We start from the raw sequence: 19,028 nt of genomic DNA, 5'->3' as shown, positions 1-19,028 counted from the left end.
CTGCTCCTGTTGTTGTTGTTGTTGTTATTGCAGAAGCTGATCAAGTCAATGGCTTCTGCTGGCAAGTTTCAGCTGTTCACAAGCAACCGACTTCGGCTCCCTTGCCTGCTTGCCCCTGTGCCGTTGGTCCCAGTGATGTCTGTTCAAAAGATCTTTTATCTGATCAGCCCCAACTGGCTCGAGCTGTCCCTTCTACTTCGTTTGGCGTCTGCTACAGCAGAAGACGGACGGGATCCCGTCATCGTTGTCGGTGGTGCACTTTACCGCTACAGATGGAGTGCTTATACCAAAGCTGTGACAGCCGTTGCTTGTGTCACCGGGACTGCCATTTGTAGGATGTAATTTTGTGATCGTCCAGGCGACGGTTCATGACTGAACGTCTGCGTGTGTATTGTATCCACTTGTCGTCGTGGCTGTTGTTTGTTTAAGTATTAAGGTGCTGTTTCTGGCGCGGATTTTGTAGGCTGGTAGACTTCAGTGTCCTCTATATGGCCGCCTAGTGCATCCGTAGGGTCGAAAAGAAGAGGTACCTCTTCAAGGGGTCGAACAATGAACAGGCGCCAATCAGGTCAAGGGTAGGCCGGGTCAATGATGAACTAATGCCACGTTTATCAGTCGATTTCGACGACAGACGATGGCTGCTACTATGCGGTCGCCTTAGTGACCTAACTGCCACAAGCTACGGTCAAGACATGTTGAGGACCGCTGAGAGGGATGTACAATTGAATCAGCGATGCCCGACGGAATAGAATCTTGGTAGGCGTATTACGTTTGGGCGCTAAGTTTTCGGTGATCAGGTAGGTATCAGCATGTAACAAGATCGCAATATGCGAAGAGGGTTATTAAAGGATTACGCGTTACGCTTATTAGATTGTGATTGGTACAGAGTTGTGCTTTTTTGAAATATGATGAACAATTCTCCAAACCTGGATTTAAATGACAAATCGCAGTGTGGCGTTTCGCATATATTCGCCCCGTTAGATGGTTCAATAGAAACGTGTTTGGCCACTAAAGTCGAAGACACGTAAGATAGTTTAGGTTCAACACCGAGCATACCCACGTTTCATATTTAAGGCCAACCGTCTGAGGGAATCCTCGGGCAGTAACTGACCTAGAACGCAAACGTTTTTATTAGGTATCTATGCCCTCTCCGATTGCCTGGAGTTCCCGTTAGTTTAATATATTTCTATGCATTTCATATTTCTTTGCTCAACGAAGTTGCCCACATTAGCAAACATTCAGGTAAAGTACTATCTCTTAGCGGGGTATTCCATCTTTCTTTACGAGTAAGCTATCTACGTTTCGTATGAGTACAAGAAACGACGATCCATAAATCATCAAACAGCTCCCATCAACGAGCCACACGTCAGTTGGTTCGTTTATGTTTGCAACTCGAATAAAAACGCGCGAAACTTTAAAACCATTATATCTATTCCCTTGCCCTCCGTCTCCATCCCAGGCTAGTCTGACTACCACTTCTAGGATCGAAAAGCTTTCTTTCAGCATACCGCGATAGACTACCCGATCCGTCATCTCTCGAATCCTCAGACCGGTTGTCCAGCTGGGTGGTGGCGACGTCACCGCGCGTAATGTCTTATCCCACTCCCTCTTGCTTCCGAATATTCGCTGTGTGACCGACGCGTGGACAAAAATCGAATGTTTCAATTCAACGTGACACTAACATACTGTCAGACCGAGGACACGCTGTAACTTACGGCATCGGCGCTGCTATTGTATAGATATAAGGATAGAGGATAGTGACAGGAATTTGTGAGGCTATCCACTCGATTTCTTTTTCTGATTTTTGTTTGTGCGTTGTCCTTCTTGCTTCCTTTTTCCCCTCTGTTGAATGGATGATGCCATGGTCTGCGACAGGCTTGCTGTCCACAGTGTATGTCTTGACCGCGTTGGATGACGACGTCATCATGACTTGATTCTACCTAGCTAGCCTGTATCATAGGCTGTCTTTGATACCGTTACAGCATTGTGAGAGCGTGCGAATCAGCCAGAGTCGGTAGCTTCGATCGGCTGGTCAGTCAATGTTGGGGTGGCGTGTGCCGGTCTCCTGCGGTGCGGATTAGCCCTGTCCCCGCAAAACGCCCCCATGAGCGTACTAAGAGGACAAGCGCACCAAGAGCTCATAGGGCGCAAGGCGTGAGGTTTGCGGCGTGCTGCCCTTGGTGTCATATGGCTAGGCCTGAGTTGGCGATGCTTGCGGTCAACGGTGTCGATTTGACTGGGAGGCGATTCCTGCAAACCCAACTTATTTTTCCCACCTTACTTCGACTTTTCCATTCTTTCCATACAAACATGGGGACAGATACCATAGAAACATGTACACGCACGGCGCAGGCTCCCTGTTAGCAGCTGACTTGGTATAAGCGAAAACCATGCGCTAGCTTGAAAGCGCTCACCCTAAAGTGATGGTATACTCCGTATGATAGGTAATACAACGACGGGTACTGCCACAAATTTCTATAATAACGTCTGTAGAGTGTGATATCTTATAACTATCTGTTTCCTACGATTTCGTATAATCAATGTATCATTTAGATATGTCTATCGTTTCCATAGGACGTTTACAAAGTTTAGCCATTGCTTCGCATACAATCGCCTATGCCTTACCTAAACCGCTTCTGCGATTACATTGTACGCTTTGCAAAAAAAATCAAGATAATATTTAACGGAACCTATCGAAGGACCTCAATATTATTAACATACTTACTAGGACTATATGGCCAACCAGCACAGTGACGTTCTGAATGATCGTGATCGACAAAGCCTTAGAAACATAGACTGTTGTAATCAAATGAACTCTCCTGAAATACCTTCTTAATACTAGAAGCTATAAACGTAAATAGCGCCCTGACAAGTTCGCTGCACAAGAAAATACTGAATATCCTTGCCACCTAAACGCTTCTCAAAGTAGGACCACATGGATGCGCACTAAAACACACAAAATTTGTGATGGCATTCACCGAGATTTAATAAGGCAACGCCGTTCATTTCGCCGCATCAAACCGATGCTCAACGCAAGTGAAGTACTGGCCCTCGTCTATTAAATGGGGCATTCGGGCTTCCCCACATTCCTGTGGTTCGTCTTCTTTTCATCACTGCAGGTAATGTCGCCGTCGAATTTTACCACCATTTCTCTTTTTCATTCTACTCATCTGCCAGCTCTCCTCGGCTCATCGGGTCTGTTGAAGGCGTTCTCCTTCATTCAAACCCACACAAGGCTTTCGTCCTTGTTCTTCATTGCGTCGTGTCAGGAGTTCGCGAGTGAGGGGAGCGTGCGCAGTGCGCGTCAGGAGTCAAAAGCCTGAGTCATCTGCCTTCAATGTTCGTCGGGTATTGAACGACGAACACGAGTCTCGAGGAACTGAACCTGGGTGCAGTGTTGGAACAAGAGCAGGGGATACATATAGTATGGCATAGGGAGGCTGCGAGAGACGACCACAAGATGAATTTAGTGCTTTATGGCGTATTTAAGCCAAATAAGTGAGGTCATTTTTCAAATTCGACATTGCACCCATACATAGTGCAAAGCAGTAAGCGCGATCATGGCATCAACGGCCAAACGGCACTGTACATAGAAATAGCCGAAGGCAGGCCGCAAATTGAGAGAGTCACATATGTGGACACATGCGGTCGGTAGAACGGCCTGTGAAAAGGCCTAAGGTATCGCGCTGCAATAGCTGTCTTCCTTTTTTGAATAGGTATACGGGGGATTGAAACTGAAACAACGACGAGAATAGGCTCAAAATGGCGAAACTCGAGGCAATCGTAACCCTTGAAAAAAGGTGGGGTCTAGTTCTTCCCTTTTCGCAACGACCCCCTAAGACGACGCCAGCGGGAAATAAATTGTCCAATTTAAAGTGCAAAGTGCACTGGCTGGCGGCTTCGATTCAAAGTCAGGACCCGCGTTGGCTTATCAATTTCTGAAAACAGGTGATAGGGAAAATTTCCACATTAGAACAGCGTTCGGGCAGTCAGGCTATGGGAAATAAGCACACTAAGCTATATATATATATATATATATTATATAGCTTAGTGTGCTTATTATATATATATATATATATATATATATATATATATATATATATAACATGATTTTATATATATATATATATATATCATCTGTTGTTGGCAGTTATTAGTGACTAATACTACCATTACGACTCAAAAAGGAGTCACATCAATAAAACAAAGGATCTACAAAGGGAGGTTATCAAAAAATCATGTTTTTTGCAGGACACTTTAGGCAAGAAACCGCTATTTGCAGGGAAGAAGAAACATGGCCGCTGCACTCCATACGGGTTCCGCAGCATTGAGATTCACTGCCCTCTGTAGGCCTATTTGCGTCACCTTGCGTGTTGGCCAATCTAATCGTTTTCAAATTTCGGTTCCACCTATCCCACTAGGAGCGAGTAGTTATGATGGTACCTAATTGTTGTAGGATCAAGCACAGGCCTTGTTCGCCTGCTGTCGCACCAGCAGTATAGGATCACTACACGGCGCCGACTTGAAGAAATCATTTAGCGTGCCGTTCTTCATTACAAAACCTGGTACAGTCTTAGTTACATGTGCACCTCAGCGAAATAACCCTGCCCCTTTCAGCTTGTACACTCGCGATGGGGAGTTTTTACTAATCGTACCGTTTCACTCACCATTTTCTTCTTTTACGTTCTGTCTGTATGTAGCCCCAGTTCACATGATCGGCGTATTTTACGCTCCAGATCTACAGTGAGGCAGCGTTTCATCGTCGCGTGGTCTCCTACCTGGAGTTTTCTTCATGTTTTCGTGCCTTTAGCTACACTATCACTTCTATTTCACGAAGGTGCGACTGGCGGACGCTAAAAACAATTGCAGCAGCGTATACACACACGTTGCTTGATACAATTGAAGACGTCCCATTCGCTCGGGTCCAGTTGGTGGAAACAACTGGCCGCCTGAATGAATGAACAAACGATGTGTAGAGTGCTTTTTGTTGGCGTTCTCTGTCATCAGTCTATCTGCATGCGTGTCGATCTGCCACCCAACCGTCGACTTGTATCTAGCATCGCCGAATTAAGTGGGCAGTGTCACTTCTACGGACGCTTTCACGGTTTCAACGACGGCCCGAGAAGCTTCGCCAACAATAACAACAATTGATACCGACAAGAACAGCTCAGGTTCAAAACGGCGTTCAGTTACATACCTGACTGGTACTGTCAGCGGCTAACCAAGTATTGCCTGCGGCGCAACCCGATAACTGATAGATTGCGTGACGCTGCACCGGGTGCATTGGCGCGCTGGTACTATAACGACGCTGGCAATACCTTGTAACAGCTGGGTATTTTGTAAAATCAGCTTGAGTGCTGGCGTAGTTGCTGTTTAAATCATTGTGCCCCACATAGCGGTAATGACTGACTGTATGTCGCCTGAAGGAACTGAACTTCCGAGGTGACATCTTACTTCAGCTTGAAGCTCACGAAGACAACAAGCAATTATGCGTAATCAGTTGAATTGTAGCTTTGAGAATTGTGAAAACGGATGCTGATCGCAATCGTTTGTCTTGGTTCCACCTTTGGAGCGTTGGGAGAGCTCAAAGTGAAAAAGAGATGCCAAGTTAAACACAAAATAGTTGTAATAATACAGTATAAAATAATAATTGTTTGAATATGGCGCGTTGCGGAGTTTTTCTTGATTTTACGGTAGCATAAGTTCAGCTTTATTAGCTAAAATTTTGACAAGCCTACCATCACAACCATTTCGTAGACAGCAAACACGGCATGACATGACAAGTTCTCTGAGCAAGCCTCGGTCGAAATAGAAGCTAACACATATCATAGCATGAGACAGCTGCAAAAGCCGCACATAACTGCCAGCGACATCAGTACTGATCGCAGCAGAAACTGTAGTTCCTTTCCGCTAGCGAGTTCTTCCAAGGCTGAACTCGTTCGAACGTCCGTATGGGGCTGATTCGCTTAGTGTCGGATGAAACCAGGCTTCGTTTCTTGGCTCGAAAAGCTTGACCAAGTCATGAAGACGAGGCAATGTCCGGGAAGCGTCCTCCCCGGCAGCCCCTGTTCGGCTTGGACGGGGCAAGAGGGATGGCGACGTGACGTGCTTACCAACTTCGCGGTTTGTATCCCGCCACGTCGGCCTTATAGAAGAACACCCCATGTGTGGCTCGCTCCGCAGCGGACTGGCATGGTGTCCTCCTTTCGTTCAGCTTCCCAGCGACTTCGGGAGCCGCTTTCCTTCCCTTTCTTCTTGGATAACCAAGTCCTCAACCTCGACTCGCCATACCCTCGAGCTTCTCTCGAGTACCAAAGGAGTTTTGACGTTACAGTTTAAATCGTACCATGAAACTCTGACTAGAGGTAGAAGAAGGAAATTCAAAAACAATCATAAGTTTATATGTGATAAATTTGCGGTTCAGTTGAGAAAAGATGCATATACAACATATACCTAGGTCTTTTTTGCGTAAGCTTAACGTTAATTCATTACCAACCTACGGATGGGTTTGTTAGAGCAAAAGTCGAAACATAAGAAAAATATTGTATTGCAATATACATTTAATATATTGTGATAAACTGTAAAATTTATTATGATAGAATAATATAAAGTTATTATTATTATTATTATTATTGTTATTATTATATGTATATATAAACTGTATTGAAGAAATTTAGATCTTTGGGAAGAAGTTTTTAATGCTTTGCAAAGTTGATCTATTAAGAACTTAGAGACATCCAAACGCTCCATACAATCTTGTGAAGTTTCTATCTAACGTATCGCTATACAAAAATTAAAATTGACTGCCTCCAATTTGAGGTGGACATACTAACATAGCGAACACCTAGATCCCAATTCTGCAGTTGACTCAACATGTGATTGCCCATAGCACGTTTTACAAAATTGTACCGAAAACACTGAAGATGAAGAAGAGCCGAAAAGAAAAAAAAGAAAGTTTTTCAGAAACTACGTGAGCCCAAGACAATCAGACGTGTTTCTGCTTAAAGAAGATTTTCTCAGATATTATCAACGAAATATTTGTCTTGGACAACCCACTGCCATAGTCGAGGCTTGGGCTGGTCTGTGCCGTCTGTCAAGGAAAGAATAGGCGAGATAATGATATCGAAAAGAATATAACACAGTGTCGGTGGTAATACTGCATAGATTCGGCCATAGACCGTATCCGCAATTGATATCGTGAGTCGTTTGCTGAAAAACCTAATCACGAGTCAACACGACTAATATAGTTATGCGACGACAAAAACAATCTACTTCACGCCACGCTTCAGTCATGGACCTGACTGAGACCAATGCAATCGAACGTGGGCTTCAGCCCCCGTATTCTCCTAACCTAAGTTTACGCGAAGTCGATTGCTTATGCATGCTAAAGAAAGTGGCGGGGGGCGTCGCTTATTCTTTTAAACAAGCTATCGGTAAAAAGGATAGGTATAATAATACAAATCACAAGTACATAGGCGTTCAGATACGTTCGACCGAACATACACTTTTTATAAACATTACGGAGAGAATACGCTATAGACATGTATTAAATTTAGAATGTTGGAGTTTCTCAATCCGGTAGGGGCATGTATTCCGGACAAAGGTTACATACGGATACTTGAATATAAAATGGCTTGCTACTTCCCCTTTTTAACTTTCTACGTAATAAGTTTTTGCACGTGCTATTAACATTATAGATGACACTAACTGCAATGACAACTGGCTGAGGTTTCGCCGTTTGTTGTGCACGTCATAAAGATTGAAGGCACAGCCTGTGTCAGGAGCGACGTCTCTGATCAGAAGAAGGCAGCTGAGCTTGAACGCTCAACGAGAACACCGTCAGTTTCTATTTTATTATCATTACCATCGTTTGTCTATACGTATATTCAACCATACGAGTTAAGCTCTTAGAAACGTAAATGAAGTATACCATAGATGTTTGATGAGTCTTAGCATAATTTGTACGGAAAAGCTGCTAACTAGGCCGACAAAGCGGCCTGATAAACGAAGATAGTTGCAGCCTATAGAAAAAAAAGGAATTGTCATCATAATTGTACGATCGTATTGTCAACTACGTACCTCTGCATTGATGTGGTAAGACAACTAGTTTATAGAAGTACAGGAGCAAGATCATCTTGATTTTCTTTCAATAAATTGCTCTGTCTTCTTTCTCTCTTTCTTTTACCTATCAATAGCATAGCATCTTTTACCTATCGCCTTTGTATATTATATGTATACCCATGGGCAGGCGATTGTACATGAGGGCGATATCTGTAACGTGTAATTTTTAACGCATATCTATTGTTTGGTGCCTGTTCTATTCGCCGCCATCTATAATATACAACCGTGATGGCATCGTATTATATTTCCCACGTTTATTACGGGTTCTTCTAGCTTGATATTTAACCAGAAAAGGTTAACTGATAGCTTAATAATAAGTAGCGAGCGATATTACTTGTATTTGAACTGCTACACAATGGGTTGTTGCTCCACGGTGGTTAGCCACATCACGGACTATCCAATACCGTGATCGCGTTTTTCTTGGCAGTGAGCTTGGCTTTGTCATTGTATATGGTGCTCGTTTTGTCAAGCTCAACGGTGGCCACGGTTCTGGTAGAAGAAGACAAGGCCAAACGGCAAGCACAACGCAGGATTAAGATACCGGTAACTCGGTTGAAACAGAGCCGAAGCGGGCGTCATAACTGCGACGCCTTTACGTTAACAACAAACCAAAAGGCAACATGCACTAGTACGGCCAGCTAGAGCTGTTGTTGTCATATTAACGACCCGCGGTCGCCAGCGCCAACAAATTTCTTCCATTTGGTATTTCGCCCAGAGTGAACCCCCGCAGCTAACACTAGCACCCTTGTTTTCGTTTCAGCTTCTTCACTAAAGATAGCTTGTTGATTTCAAATGTATTATTTTTGTCTAACAGTCATACACGTTGTTTTGTTGACTTTCGTCATCACCTTGTGCTTGCCGACTACCGCACTTCTCATGTCTCACGTAAACGATGTAAACTTAGGTTCTGTCGGACCATTTTATTGTATCGGAAATTCGTTCTCCGGTATAGTCAATCCGGATCATCAAGATGTGCTACGAGATCAGGCACACCTAGCACTTCTTGTGATTCTAGAATTGCGACAGGATACATTTGTACTCTGCACTTGCACATATTGTTTAAGATACCTAAAGCTCGTTTGTTTACATTGAAAAAACAAAAGATTAATAACTTATTTACTTTCGCATGGTTCAGTAATATTATGTTTGTGTTCACCACAGTCGCGTGGGAATATTCAAATGAGGGTTAGCTTCACATTTGTTCGTTACTTCTAGAAAGTTTCTGTGCGTCGATTCATTCTATAGGCTTAATATAGAGAAAAAAAAACTTCAGCTAGTTTAACTGCGGTGAACATGCAGCTGAATCGACCGGGTTCAAAACTCAGCTCCAAGTTCACTATTATTATGCTTCGGAGCAACACATCAGACCCAGAACGGAGATAGATATTGCATCCGAATGGACAGATCTTGATCAAGGTTCAGCTGTGTTGTTTCCTTATTAGGTAGCATTCTCTGTTCACCTAAAATAGCCTTTTACTGACTGATGGGCTAGAAAAAAACGCAACAGGCTCAGATCATCGTGGCTCTTTTGAGCAGTTACAATTCGGTACTTCAAACGATGCCATTTACCGCTTTTGTGGGCACATTTACACACTTATGAGTAATGAGCACAGTCAATTATTACAGTTGGGTTTGAACAATCTTAATCGCAATAAGGCTAAAAGTCTCATTGTATTTATAGTTACCAAAAAAAAACATCGTTATCGGACAAGACTAAACCAACAGCAGCGGCATCTTGCGACAGGGTTCTGTAATAACGGTTTCCATCTCAACCTTCACGTCTGGTTGGACCAGGGTCCATTTGCCCGCCTGTCTATCCGTGCCGATGTCGACGACATCGCGGCCGCTAGCTATCGCGCAGCCCCCCTTTGCGGATCACTTAATCTCGTGGATATATTTATCATCACTCACTTAGCCAACAGTCAGTCACATCAACCACAGAAAGCTAAAGAGCTGACAGTTATTTGCCACTCCCTCTAATCGAGGTGCAGGGATGAGGAAGAAGCAAAAAGAGAACTGTACTCATATGATTAAATAATACAGCTCATCTACGATCCGGATTCTCGCGCCTGCGATATCTTCGCTCCGGCATGGGGTACTCGCTGCCTAAGCGAACAGCAGTAAAAGCAAACCCAAGTCAGTACCAACCCCCGAACAAGAAGGTGTCCGTAGAGGGGTCTTTATAATAGCTGGCTAGCAACTACTGCCTGCCCATCAGTCTTCTGTCTCGTTGTAGCTCAGGCCGGGGCTCTTTTCAGCATGGGGCTATCTGAACAGCGAAAGTGAACCCGTTGCTCCGGCGATCTAGCCATATAGAATAGAAACGACGATAGATCCTTCCAAAGTGGCACGGAACAGCTAACTGTTTGTATGGCGATTTTATTACTGCCACTAACAGCGTAACTATATTGATCTTATCATATTAACTATGTGTCTCAGATCGAATGCGTCAAAAAGGGTGACCGTACGCATTGGCTCAGCGGACAATGGAAGGCACAGTTGTCTTTCGAAGTGTGCAGTAATGTGTTACATATAGTATAATCGAAGTTCCGCGGTGCAAGGACCAACGTGATGTCCTAAATGGACATGCTGCGATAGGGGCTTGCTTCTTATGCGGTAAATGCTTGCGTATTTCCTCATATGAAACAAGTTCACGCTAACACACATATCAGCACCCCCGCCTCGAGCATAAAAACGTCACAAACGAAGTTATAGTATATATTTACTACTTTCAATGAGCCGATCTGAGGAGAAACAACACACTCAGATTTGATTCCTTTATAATGTACGCTGACATCGTACACCTTACCCTGTGCCCATATCAGATGCTGGCAATGCACTGTATATGTCTGTATGAAACGAATTCAGGGGTTTTTTATCGGCGTCAGCGGTGCCACTCGCCAACAGCCGCGGTACCTTGCAGCTGGACCCTCGGGTGCCGTCACCGCACTACCCGCTCTAAACCGCAGTCGTGTCAATGTACCATAGGTACACTTTCACCTGTCTTCTTTTCCTCAACTATTGCTAATTTGCATTTGTCTAGCGGGAGATACGTAAGAATCAGTGAGCAAAAATTATGCACGATGCGTTCAAGTTGTGTGGCGTCCGTAAACTCTTGCGGTGCCGGCAGTTACCATGAACGATAGTCATTAATTACGGCGAAATTAATTATTATATAATTACTTATATTAATGTTACTACCATTATTATTAGCTGGTTCAGCGCTAGGCTTTACTCTTGTGGTTTTTGCGCTGAGCGCTGTTCTAGCTGCACCAACTCGATGATCGCATATTACTAATAGTATAACAGAAGGAGGGACTTTTCCGTTGTCGCATTAGTTGTTATAATAATACTAGTAGTTGTTGTTATGGTTGATAGAAAAATCCTGTGCCGTCCTGTTTATGGCAATGGGGGGCCGAACTGGTAGCGCCAGCAGCGGAAGTGGCAGACAGAGGCGGTTGCGGTGTCTTTCACTCGGGGTGAAAGGTCTTGGACCTCTTCAGCTTTTTCGTTGCCACTGCCGCAGGGGTGCGCTGTTTTTTCGGTTGCTGTTACTGCCGCCGTCGCCGTTATCATCTTCACTAGCTACTCGCAATACACTCGTATTCCAAGGTACTGACTGCGCTACCCTTACTCGTGATAGGCCTGGCTGCTGCCCTTCGGCCGTGGGCTGGTCAGTCGATCTATCGATCGATCGATACAGCGTGCGCCGAAGGGCCACGAAGATTCCGCGCGTACAAAGGCGCCGTTGCGGCGCGTAGATCCAAAGCGTGATTTCTGTATTAACCAGTTTTGTTTCGTTCGTCAATCGATACCATTAATGGAAGAACCCAAAATAAAAACAACAACAGGATAACGGCGCTTAACGCAAGCGACGCGTTGCCAGAAACGGGGGATCACTCGTATCGCAGGTACAGCTACAGAGCGACTAGAGGTAGAAAGAAGGTCATATTTACGTCGATTTGAGTGAGTTGGGTTGGCGGCATAGAACAGCCCAAGATCCACAATGGGGTCACGAGGAAAAACAGACAAAGTGAGAGTAGCTATGCAAAGACTGGACGTCGCGATCTTCCGTTGCTTTTTGTGAGAACAAGCCGAACGAAGCAAATTTGTTGGCCATATTTGCGTGACCTATTATAGGCCATTTTGTATTTAAGCAAGCGGCACCAATTTCAATAGGACTTTTAAAATTTGTGGACTTACTTATTGCGCCAGAATTGAGTGTCAATCTATTATACTATGATTTGGAGATTATAATATCAAATTGCCCAGTTAATGTTTCGCCTAAACTTTGCAATGCTATAAAACGATACTGGCAGTTGTTGTTGTTATTGCCACGAGGGTCAACGTTGAAAAGAAAATTTCAGAGGTGGCTACGACATACTGGAATAAAAAAGAAAGACCTTTGCTTTATCTGACAGTACAGTTGCGCGTATAGCTCAACATTGGTCGATATGGATACATGATATTAAAGGTGTACTGATATATCTGCCGTAGCCACAGCCTCAGCGAATCTTTTCTAGTTGCTCGTCTCAATACCTGAATTGCGTTCTCACCGTCGGACTTCACCACGACATCATTAGCACCTCGTTGGATATTATCAGATTGTTGTTCACAAGAGGAACGTCGAAGAAATTATTAGATCGTGGAATCTCGACCAGGGAGCGCTTGCTTGCGAACCTGACGACTGCTGTTAGCATGACATATTGTCTGATTCTACGCTTTTGAATTCGTATCACCGATCTTGCCGTTCACGGGCCCGATGATCGGCTGCGATGTCTCTTCGGCGACGTCTTCACCATCTTCAACAGGGACGGCATCTGCAACAGCGACCGGCCAGCGGACACCATCAGCCCAGCGCCAAACACAGTCAGCCGGCAACAATATAATCTCGCGATCGTTTCTCGCATACGCTCATTGGCATGTACCGTCTGGTGTCGAGTCGGTGTGTTGTTGCGCTCTATCTTCGAGCGTGTGAAAGCGTTCGACAGAGCTCCACATTGGCCTTGACCAGTATTTCGATATCAATTCTGCTGATATACCCTACGATATATTCGAGAGTTGAGGCCAATAATGGCCATCATGGAGTCATTCATCCGAAAAGGAGCGGTCATCACGGCACGTACTTGCTATCGTTGATAGGGAAGACCGCAACGACGACCCTACGCGGCTTGTGGTGGCAGGTTGGCCAAACATCATCCAGTCTTCGCCGCCAGCCAAGATTGTCTTGGCCAAAAACTATTACTGACTAGGCCCAGCGCTGACATTTCAACATTATTAATGAACGATCCAACTCAATAGGCTCATCGAGATGCGTTTTATAAAATGCGATTATGGTTGTCCTAACTGTTCGAATACGTTTGATTGTTGAACACATGTTTAACATAATAGCTCGCGCCGTGCAGTTTTCAGTGTTCAATGTATATGTCTAATGTAATGTATATAATGTATGTAACGCATGTATGTATGTCTATCTATAAAATTATGCCAATTGATACGTTAATTTCTGTGCCCTCACTTAAACTAAAAACTGCTTAGATAGAGCAGACCGATTTCAAGGGTTTGACATTTTAAAGTTTGTACACTTTATAATCTTAAAACTGTATTTTGCATTGTATTTAAATGCAATAAAAAAGACAAATAAGTGAGCTATATAAAAATAGCATTTGTGGGTGCCCTGAGGTATGATTGAGCAAAAAACAAAAGCAAAGATAGCATTCAGTGCTTCATTTTCAAGTTCATCACTTGCATGCATGAGTTATTTAGCCTTTAGGCTCTAGCCGAACCTCTTCATTCTGAAAACCATATAAACGGCTTTCAGTTTGCGTTCCCTTATTAGCACTTGAAGTTTATACAACTGTACATATAATCGTCGGCATTAAAGTATACTTTAAATACGTTTACGCCTGCAAATATGGTCAGCGGCCTCCACCTATGGGCCGAATCGACCTAGGTGGACGCCGGGCCGTCTTCTTGAGGGTCGTACATGTATGACAATCTTTGTTAGTTAATGCCAAGCACCTACCGCTACTGGCTGGCATCACTGACTGACGCGTATTATGTAAAGACGCATTGTATGTTATATATCGGGTACCATAGAATCACCGGTTAAATCCGGCGCTTTCAACATACAGCTTAAAGATACCATCCGTGTATTTTGTAACTGCTATCGTTCGAATAAACAAAACCAATAACATCAATTAGCAGATCACTGGTTCTCCCATCGTCGAGCTTCTTCTATTGGAAGATATATGCGGAAATAAAAAAGGATTGTTCATTCATGCCAGAAGGATCACTACAGATGTGGGTGTACAAGCTAAAAAACCTCAGTCACACTGCAGCGGCGTCATGTACAAGCGGTCCACTGGACAGATCGACAAACTAAGTGCACGATATTCATTTTGTTGTTCGGTTACGTTCCCATTTGCCACTCCTCGGCGTCAAACGTGGGTTTGTGATCTGCGGGTGGGCTGAGTGGATAACAGTTTGAGCCAAGCTAAGATACGAACGTCACCGTAATAGCGACTACGCTCCCGCCGCGACGATTTGCCGAATCTCTCCGTATATCGCCAGTATCGGCGATACGATGTGGATGATACTGTGTGCGGAATAAAGGCAAAAGCAAAAACAGGTGTTAAAAGAATGCTTTCATAACAGAAGCCATCTCAACAGATTAAGGAAGACCCCACTGAAAAACATGCACGAGACGAGTGTATGATTAATGAAAACCTAATTCTGCCCCACCTAAATTGGGGTTCACTTTAAACACTGAATAGCACCACAATCAGAACAACCGCAACAAGTGTAAATGTACCAGCGTCTTTCCCGTGCTCAGTACAATCAAGGAACGAAAACGAACGTCAGGATGTTCAGGACACCGTCTGAATGGGTAGTGGCTAATGTGTAACGGTAATTCGATTTGCAAAAATTCTGTTTTGTACTCATTAAATATATATTGAACAAGCACCAGTGTATGAAGCACATTACTAATAGATTATTAATAATTTTATTATTTAAAACGAATAGGCCGATTCAGCTATACAGACCTTTGTTTTTTTTTTAATACCATTATTAATAACCTGCCCTCTACACGTGATTTTAGCACGAATCTTCAATACTTTTGCGTTCAAGTCCGCAGAGCGGAAGCACTGCCGAAATTAATATATATATATATATATACAGCCAATAGCCAATATTTCCAATATAACTAACTTCATTAGTGTTCATCGAAATATAGAAGCGGATAACATGTAAAGGTCGTGCTAACTATAATCATCTGAGTTACCTCATCGAAGGGAACAAATTTTTTTCGCGTATTGACACTGGGCTCTTTCATGTCGCATTATAAACGTTTCACGGTAGATTGACTACTGAAGATCCTTGAAAAATATCAGATTTTTTTTTGATGTGATAGAAAAAGTAGGCATTTATATATAAACGTGGAAATTCACCGTTCAGATATGACATAAGATTGGAGGTCGACTTCGCTTAGCTGAAACTGCACCACTGTTTCGTTTATCGCCATCGCCTGTAGCTTCCCTAGTTAGAGGAAAGACCTTTGGTGCTCAGTGGATTCTCAATGGATTTCCTCATCGATCTTGGTGTGAGGCACAATGCAAATACCGAGCTAGGATTGCAACAACGAAGATGTGGTCCTATACTACATACAGCTCAAACCAATCTATATAGCTTCTATCGACAGTAGCTGTACGCAGGCAATTCCCCATAAAGTGTACGTTTTTTTTTGTCTGTTATTTTGAAAACGATCGCCATGTACGCGCAGGTATTGGATAGAATGTTCCGCATAAACACATGTATTGACCATGAGTATTAAACACATATAGAAAAATGTTGTGCCTGAGCTGTTAAACTGCCAGGGCATCAGACTTGAGCTGGCGTCTGGACAGAGTACAAGAGCAACAATGGCGCGTGCACATGGGAGACTTTGGTTGTTATCTGTAGACGTAACGCCTTCCGTATGGATGCCGTCAGTTATTATTTACAATAAATAGTAGATTAGTGAATCCATAGCGTTTATGCTTTAGTTTGTAGTTTATGTATGCTTTAGCTATAGTTTTACGCATTGAACACTGTCTTTATTAAGATAGGTACTTGAAGAGGCGGCCGCGATCGGAGTGTAGCAGAACAGATCTACAAAAGCCCACCTGCCGTACCAGATAAGTTGCTGAACTTTGGTGATGAACTTTGGTGATGAACTTCATTGTGGAATCGACCTAGAAAACCGCACCAGGACAACTGAGTTTTAATGTACATGTCACGCAATTAAATCACAATATAACGCACGTACCTGCTCGAAATGCACGTGTACCGCGCTAAGAAGCGTAACATTGGTTCAGTTTCCTCTCAATAACTAGGCCTCGAATAACTAGTACCACTCGAACGTGGGTCACATCAGGCAGAACAGGCAACGGCAACGGCGCCTGAAGCATTCTCATGCCAGTTATTGTTCTGTAAACGATCGAAAACTTTTACCTATACTTCGATTAGCCATTTAACAGCGTTGTTTCACCTGGTTTGCGAGCGGCTGTTGATCAGCGCATAGGGATATAACCACATACCGTACTATTCTGGCAGTAAGTAAAAAACGTAAGTTAGCAACAACGAAACGGCCAAGTTAAATGTTTTCGTATTGTTTCGACCTGACCAGCCCGCAACGAGTTGCTGAGTAGGAAATGGATAGACGGACAAACAAACTCATCTAGGCCGCAGTCAACGCGTGCTCAGCTTTTTTCAACGGGAGATGAATAACCGCATCATCCAGCAGCTGCGAGCGCTCTACTACATGGCTGTGTGGCTAGCTGATCGGACCAGTCTAGTTTAGCCGGTTCAATACGTTCAGTCATTAATCAGATACGTATCTATACGTCCCTGCGTTCCGCTTTTCGCCTTGCCAATACATACGTGTTCAGCTACGACACATTAATAATAATGATAGTAATCATAATAGCGAAAAGAGATTATACAGCAATAGAAATAAAGATCTGACTCGACAGGAAGCTGCAGGGAAGAACCTCGGAAGAGATCAACGAATGATGATGATGATGGTGGCAACAATAAGCTCCTTGCTGAATATATTCTCGATATCATTTTGTTAGAGGGGAATCGATAAATAGATGTTTTACAGTTTAGACGTTCCGTCGGACGGCTGGCTCTCAGCAAAAAAACGAAATCTGTCTATGCCCGGATTCGAACCTCAGCCACGATGCATCCCGAAGATTAGCAGGCAAACGCGTTACCCACTAAGCCACTCAAGCACGCTGGCTCCTATTTTCACACTAAAAAAAAAAAAGAAAAAAATGTGACCAGAGTAAATTGAACGCTGTCGAGACACTGAGACGTGCAAGTTCATGCATGCAAGTCACATACCTATTGTAGTAAGATAAATATATGGAAAATTAATAAATGTCAAGGGTAGCCAACGTTACTATTGTTGCCACTACGTCGATGAATCTGACGTAACTAGAAATTCAAGTATGCTCCGGTGATACATTTTATAAATAGTTGGCTTTGTTATTATAATGTAATTTTATTAACTAAATGCTGCTACAGTCTAATCGTAATGTGGAGTTTTTGTGTACGTTGCCCTCGGAACGGCGGGTACTCTGAGCACGTTCTACTCAAGTTACCCATATTTTCATAAGTACGAAATGTTATACCGTGGAACGAAGTTCATACGGCTGTTAAACGCATGCTCGACGTACACCAGTTAAATTGGACCTTTTTATTAAAATAAGAAATCGCTTTGGGCATTTCTCGCCGAGTACTATATCCGGCGAGCCATAATCAATGATCATCGTTTCACTATCTGAATACCAATACGAAGCCCTGAAGATGTCAATCAAATTCTAAGAGTAGCCGACAACACGCCATATTCTAACCTATAATGGGTATGTGGTATTTTTTTCGGTTACTATCCCCTCCTGAGCCTAGATTGCTCACGAAACGAGAGTATTTCTCGACGTCGGGTCCTTTTTGAGTCCTGTTAGTTTATTCGGCCTCTACTGGGCGTTTAAGCAAACTTCCTAGTCTTTACCGACTATCTAAAAAAAACCAACAGCTTTAGGATACACTCCTGAGAGAAGCGAGCTATGGGTGTGAATCTTTTTAAACCGCTGGTAACGCTGTTGCTGCTGATATTGCCTCAACCGCCCCCTTTCTCTATTGAAGGTTCGAAGTCCTCAACGGTGCGAAGTGGCGGGAGGCAAAGCAATTGTGAAGCATGAGGTGATGAATGCTACACAACGGCAGCGGTCGCAGTCGAAGATGAAGTGTCTTCTTGCGTGAATGCGGGCAATGCCACTACTGGCGGGGATGCATAAAAGTGTGGGTGAGTAAGGGCTGCATGTAGGTTAGCCTCGTGTACAGAGGCTATGGTACGATATCGAATGCATTTTGTAGCACGCAGGAGCAGCAACATTGCATGAGGTATGGGTTTATATAGATGTGGGAGCGCCAAAGTCGCGCGTGCAAGAATGTATCTATAGCCAACTATATATGCGAGTTCAAGCGTTTACTTCAAAGAAAGAATCTGGAGGCTAAGAGGACCAGTTCTACGTAGACCGGGCAGGGAAACCTTTATTGATAGCCAACAAACACGACTAGATTCCCCAGATCGAAGCGGCCGTGACAGACCGTCGGTGACGCGTCAGGAAGCGGTCTAGATGTTTGCTCTGGAGCAGGTAAAAGAAAATTCGAGTCACCCTACTCGTCTCTGATAACTTCAGTCGCATCCCATCTTTCCCCTCCTTGTTTCGTGCACCATAATAAGGACCATCGTCATAATATAATAACATACGTGAGGATCTCGTCTATATACCGAATCAAAACACTGTCAGCTACTGCATGTATGTGTTGTAGATTTGGAAAATAGAGAAAATACTACATAT

General features: G+C 43.7%; 1 long non-coding RNA gene across 1 annotated transcript in view; it reads left to right on the top strand.

Annotated features, from left to right (window-relative positions):
• Positions 1-219: 219 nt before the first annotated feature.
• LOC111261117 (uncharacterized) overlaps positions 220-19,028 on the top strand; it is a 20,759-nt gene continuing 1,950 nt past the window's right edge. The window contains exons 1-2 of the long non-coding RNA XR_002680793.2: positions 220-797; positions 18,310-18,469. This is a non-coding gene — a long non-coding RNA (uncharacterized LOC111261117). The remainder of the gene's footprint in view (positions 798-18,309; positions 18,470-19,028) is intronic.

This window comes from Varroa jacobsoni, unplaced genomic scaffold, assembly GCF_002532875.2.
Source record: "Varroa jacobsoni isolate VJ856 unplaced genomic scaffold, vjacob_1.0 scaffold_520, whole genome shotgun sequence".
In the NCBI taxonomy this organism is placed as follows: domain Eukaryota; kingdom Metazoa; phylum Arthropoda; class Arachnida; order Mesostigmata; family Varroidae; genus Varroa; species Varroa jacobsoni.
This window is presented reverse-complemented; position numbering and strand designations above follow the sequence as displayed.